Raw genomic sequence first — 6,000 nt, 5'->3', positions numbered from 1 at the left:
TATGGGGACTTGTCTTCCTTATGGGGACTTGTCTTCCTTATGGGGACAAATATCAAGCCCCTATTATGTTAATCACTACATTATAAGGTGAAGACATGTTTTAACATTAGGGTGTGGGTTAGGTTTAGGTTTAGGCAAGGTGTAAGTTTGATTAAGTAATAAGTCCGCAGGAAATCAATTTAAGTCAATGCAATGTCCTCTGAATGGAGTCATGACTCGAGTTTGTGTGTGTGTGTGTGTGTGTGTGTGTGTGTGTGTGTGTGTGTGCAGATGACGATGTCTTCTGTTAAAGGTTGTGTGTCAGTGGGTCAGGAGGGAAACACATACTCACAGAATGCAGAGCTGCGATGGGACAACAGGAGCGTCAAACAAGGCATGAAGTACCAGGTATTCCTCTCTATCATACTTCAGTCCAACATGGAATGTAGGTATGCTGTCTGTCAGTGCATGTCTGGTGTTTGGTACATAAAAGTCTGTTTGTGTTGTTTGTAGAAGGGTTCACGGGGAGTGCACAGCCTTCAGGTCAATGTGGGGTTGGAGAAAGTTTCTCCTGCACCCTGTCCTTCACACACACTGCTGGCAAAGGTCCAAACCAACCTCAGGGATCGGTTGGAGCACACAGTGCTGCTGGGCCTCTGCCCCTCACAACCTGTGAGTCCACACACATCGGTGATGCTGACGGACGATAAATAGTTTGTAGTTAAAAAATGTCACGGACCTATAACACAATCAAGGCATGCAGTGAGAATCTCCAGGCTGAATGAATGATTTGATGAAGCATTCAATAAACATAACAACGTGTGTGTGTGTGTGTGTGTGTGTGTGTGTGTGTGTGTGTGTGTGTGTGTGTGTGTGTGTGTGTGTGTGTGTGTGTGTGCAGACTCTTTCGTGGTCAGGATCCCACAGAGTGAACTCAGTAGAGGAGCTGTTTTACACACAGTCTCGCCTCTCGGTGACGGGACGTCCCCACCAGTGCAGCCTCACCCTCTCCCTCATCAACTCCTCCACCACTCAGGGCACCAACATGTCTCTTTACTCTGAGGTAAACAACTAGAACAACCTGCTGGTGAATAATCAACAATGACGTGAACTTAGTAAAACAGGGCATGTAATGTTTCTTTTCTTTGATTGGGTATAATCTATTCGTTACATTGTGATAATGTGTCAAGGTTTTAAAGGGATTTGGGTTAAAAGATATAGAATGAGAACGTCAAGACCGGTGTTATATATTTTGTTGACTTGTGTACTTACAAAATCAAAAATGTTTCCAACAGTGTTCAAACTCACACACTGCTAGTTAGCCAGTTGCCTTTTTTGTATTGGTGATTCATAATACATCATGATTATTCATTGCCATTTGCTGAATAACGTGAATTAAACTTAATCACATTATCTCATCCCGCGAACATGATTTGCACCTGAATACCTTTGGGTAGATTTTAATCAACAAAAGTGGTGAAGAAAACAACTCCCATGATTCTTCACTGGATCATCATCCTCAAACTAAGTTTTTTGTTTTTGTTTTGATTGAGAGACCCCTAGTGGTCGAAGTTACATATCCAATGTTTAAATAGTGGCGGTTTACGCTCCCGTCTTTGGGAGAACCACTTGAAGTTTTAAACCATTAAAGTTAAAACATTTTAGTTGATTCTCACTTCAAGGTTTAGATAGATATAATTAGAATTTGAGTAATGCATGTTTCGATAGGTTAAAGCAACATAATGGCATTTTGTTTGCTTTCTTGTTGGGATGTTTTAAAAGTGAGGGTCCTCATAAGTGTACAAACAACAAATGTGTGCATGTACTTCACAGTCTAAAATAGGTAACTGGAGCGTGGAAGTGGGGGGTAGCGCCCTTTCGTGGCCCCAGGGCTCCAGTCTCCAGGTGCAGGCCAGACTGGACGGCGCTGAGAGGATCTGGCTGAACGGGACCACAGAGGGACGATGTTTTCAGACCACAGTTGGACACACCAATGGTAAATACAGAATATCTCTGTAATATTTAGCAAAATATTTAAACTGTGATTATGATTAAATCCACTTGCTTCGTGTCCAGGTCCAGACCTCTGTGAAGACATCACCGTGATGGCGTGTGTGGGAACAAATCACAGCTTGATGGTGGATGTACAGAAAAGAGACAGCTGCAGTAAATCTGAAACTCTGGGTCGTGTGTCTGTGGGAACAGCCAATCAGAAGCTGATGCTGAGAGCGAGTGGCTGTTTGGAGAGTCTAACTGCAGTGGAGGTATCACATGAGGAAAAAGTGTAATCATTTTTGTATCAATGCAACATCAAATTTTCAAATTCTGTATGTTTTTATTTTTACAACAGGCGCGGATTCACTATTTGAGCTCTCAGATGTGGAACAAACTGTCAGAGAGAATCAAGACGTTACAGCATCTTCTCACTGAATTCAGACGACAGGTAAACATAACACAACAAAACTAGTTCCCTAGCAAGGACCACACGCCAACTTTATGTGATTTAAAGGTTTGAATCAAAAATGTATATATTGAATGTTGAGGAGAAATGAATGTATGTTGAGTGAATGGGTCGAGGTGAAGATGCGTCTCATAGGCTGGTCTGGGAGGATGCACTGGTGACCGGGTGGAGGGAGACCCAGAGTGGGGGAGGGATGTGGGAAGGAAGATGAAGGAATGTGGGTAAAAAGAATGAAGGGATGTTAGAATGGATAAGGGAAGAGAGGATGAAGGGATATAGGTAGAGAGGATGAAGGGATGAGGAAAGGAGGATGAAGAGATGCGGGAAGACATAATAAAGGGATGAGGGAGGTAGGATGAAGGGATGACGGAAGGAGGATGGAGGGATGTGGCAAGACACAATAAAGGGATGAGGGAGGATGAAGGGATGAGGGAAAGAGGATGAAGGGATGCAGGGAGAGAGGAGGAAGGGGATGAGGGTTGTTTCTGTTGTTTCTTTTGTTCTTTCCTTTCTTCTTTTTCTTCTCTTCTTTTCTTTTTCTTAAGGGAAAGGGTGTGTTGAAGAATCTGAGACATTCAGATTGTGATGGGTTGACAGTTGATTAGAGGTGTGGTTGTGGTTGTGGTTGTGGTTGTGGTTGTGGTTGTGGTTGTGGTTGTGGTTGTGGTTGTGGTTGAGGTTGAGGTTGAGGTTGAGGTGCAGCCCTGCTCCTGAACCTACATTAACCAGTAAACCTCCAGAGCCTTAATGTAGACAAGAGCATGTTGTGCCTTAAGTTCAGCCAATAACGTTGTATAAAGCTCAAGCTTGGGTTTTAATGTGACGTCTGCTTCTCTTCTCATCATTATCTGCAGTCCACAGACAGCAAGTTGCTCCAGGAGTTGAGCGTCATGCTCCTTGATGTTTCCCAGCGAGCCGAGGGTCTGCTGGGTCAGAGAGACAGAGGTTTATTGGCTCTATGGCAGAAGAGCCGCCTTCGTCACGCCACGACCAACAGCATTCCTCGCCTCCTGAGTCTCCTGCAGCACGCCTCGCTAATGGGACAACAGGAACTGAGAAGTGAGTGAATTTTGTGTGCATTAAAAAAAATACATGATTTGGTACTTTTATTCCCTGCCAGACAGGTTAACAATTAAAGAAGCTCCTGTGACGCACTGCTGATGTGTATGCACAGTAAATTTAGCTGCAGTATATATAGAGCTGCTCTGGTTTTTGAGTCCCGGCAGCACAACCAGACCCTGCATTTCCTCATCGGCAGAAATCTAATTTTTTCAAGAAACTCTGAATCATAAACTAATCCTATCGTCCTTTACTTCATTATCCAAAGCTTGAAAAATTGTCATACAAACTCATGTCATTAATTTTCTTTGTTTTTTTCAACATGATCACAGAATATTTTGCGGTGCCAGGATACTGTGACCCCTGTCCTCTTCACTGTTTTGTGTGTTACATTAGTAATATGAAAAAAGAAATGTTTTGCTGTTTGCTCTTATGTTCAGTCCCTCTGGATGCCTGAAGTGTGAGAAAGCGTAAATTAAAACCCTGTGTTTGTTTTCTGCTACGGCCTCAGGGCCCCTGGCCACTCTGGCAGGTGTGTACCAGGACGTGAACGGCCAGCGGCTGGAGACCCTGTGGAGGGAGACTGTTTCGTTGTGTAACGAGAGGCTGGCGGAGGTCGTGGAGGCTCTGCTGGGGAACCCTCCGCTGAGGCCTCTGGCTCGTGCGGGTGCCGCCATGTTCAGCGTTGCCCTGGATGTGGTGAGGAACTTGCACATCAGTGCCTTTTTTCATTTCAACCACAGTTTTATCAGAATTTATCATTTTTATTTGGGTCATTTCGTGTGTGCATGTCTAATTCTCTGTTAACACGCACACATGTATCACTTATGACTGGGTCTCTGGAGTATCCTGGTGTTGTGTTGTTCGTGCTAAACCCCTCCTTTCAAAGAACCTGGATGAGCTCATATCCTGGATTTGAAAAAACCTTGAGAAACCAGTTCACCAGGATATGATTTGAGAAGTACCAGGGGCCAAAAGACCAACTGGAACAGATGTGGAGGGTGAAGTCTATAATTGGTCCTGATGGTAACAGGAGCATTACGGGCTGTGACCTTTTACACTGGGAGAGTGGCTCTCACTGATCTGAGGGTCGACATTTGAAGTCGCTGTCCAGAAGAGAATCTGCACAGATGCCTCAAACTCACAGACCTCTAGTAGAGAACCTGAGCGTGAGGAAGTAAATACCACCCCCACGTGTGGATGATAGACACCCTTCCTCCACAGCCCACAGTCTCATTCCGGCCTGACAACACCTCCAACAGACATGACACACTGGACTGAGACTGGTTTAGCTGGAGACAGAGGAGAGGGACAGTGATATTTGTTATAGTCGTACATATCTTAATAAACTGCACTGCCAATTTTGAGCTGAGAGGGGAGGTAGACCAACACAAGAGAACATCTATCACTTAAAGTGTGTGTGTGTGTGTTTTTTTGTGTGTGTCTGTGCGCGTGTGGTCCAGGTTTTACTCATGTTACTCACATTTACAAAGTCATATTATGGGGACTTGTCTTCCTTATGGAGACAAAAAGCAAATTCCCCATAACATAAATCATTGAACTTTTAAAAAAGTTTTAAGGTGAAGACATGTTTTATGGTTAGGTTAAGAGTATTTTATGATAGGGGTTAGGCAAGTAACTATGGTTGCATGCAATGATCTCTGAAGTGTGTGTGTGTGTGTGTGTGTGTGTGTGTGTGTGTGTGTGTGTGTGTGTGTGTGTGTGTGTGTGTGTGTGTGTGTGTGTGTGTGTGTGTGTGTGAGTGAGTGTGCTGCTGCGTGTCCATGGTTCAGATCTTTGATGCAGCTTATCTCCAGGCAGTCTTTTCTCAGAGGCTGCCTCCGTGGATTTAAGTGCATCAGCAAGGGAATGATTGATTGATTATTGGTGGAGCATGTTCAGCATCAGCAGTTATAACCAATGTAGCCAGAAAATAATGGCCTTATCAATTCAATCAGACATTGCCAATGTTTAACCAGCAGGAGTGCTCCACTAAATCTTCAAGTTCATGCAGATCTAACTCTAACCCTATCAGTTTTATCTTATTTAGATGCCAGTGATTGGGTTTGCACGGTGAGACTTGTGATTGAGCAGCCTATATGTCAGGGTAAGGGTTAAAGTTGCAGTGTGTAGAATTTAGTGACATAAAGTGGTGAAGTTGCATGTTGCAGCTGAACACCCCTCACCTCATCCTCCCCTTCCAAACATGAAAGAGAACCTGTGGTAACCTTCAGTTTTCATAAATACTCAAAAGGTGTTTAGTTTGTCCAGTCTGGGCTATTTAAAAAGGTGCACTTAAGCTGTTTGTCGCTCGACATCGAACCAATAAAGATGCCACACTTTTGAAAGCGACTGGACCAGATCGAAAGTACTACTGTTTCCAGTTCTTACAAGTCCTTGGCACTGTTATGAAGCTCAAAAGAACAGTTGGAATGGAAAGGGCTGCAGACTTCTCTGTACGAGGTGATAATGTGGCTGAAGTTTTAGTCCCTAAAGGTGCA

This window comes from Hippoglossus stenolepis, chromosome 11 (genome assembly GCF_022539355.2).
Source record: "Hippoglossus stenolepis isolate QCI-W04-F060 chromosome 11, HSTE1.2, whole genome shotgun sequence".
NCBI lineage: Eukaryota > Metazoa > Chordata > Actinopteri > Pleuronectiformes > Pleuronectidae > Hippoglossus > Hippoglossus stenolepis.
Note: the sequence above shows the minus strand (reverse complement) of the source record.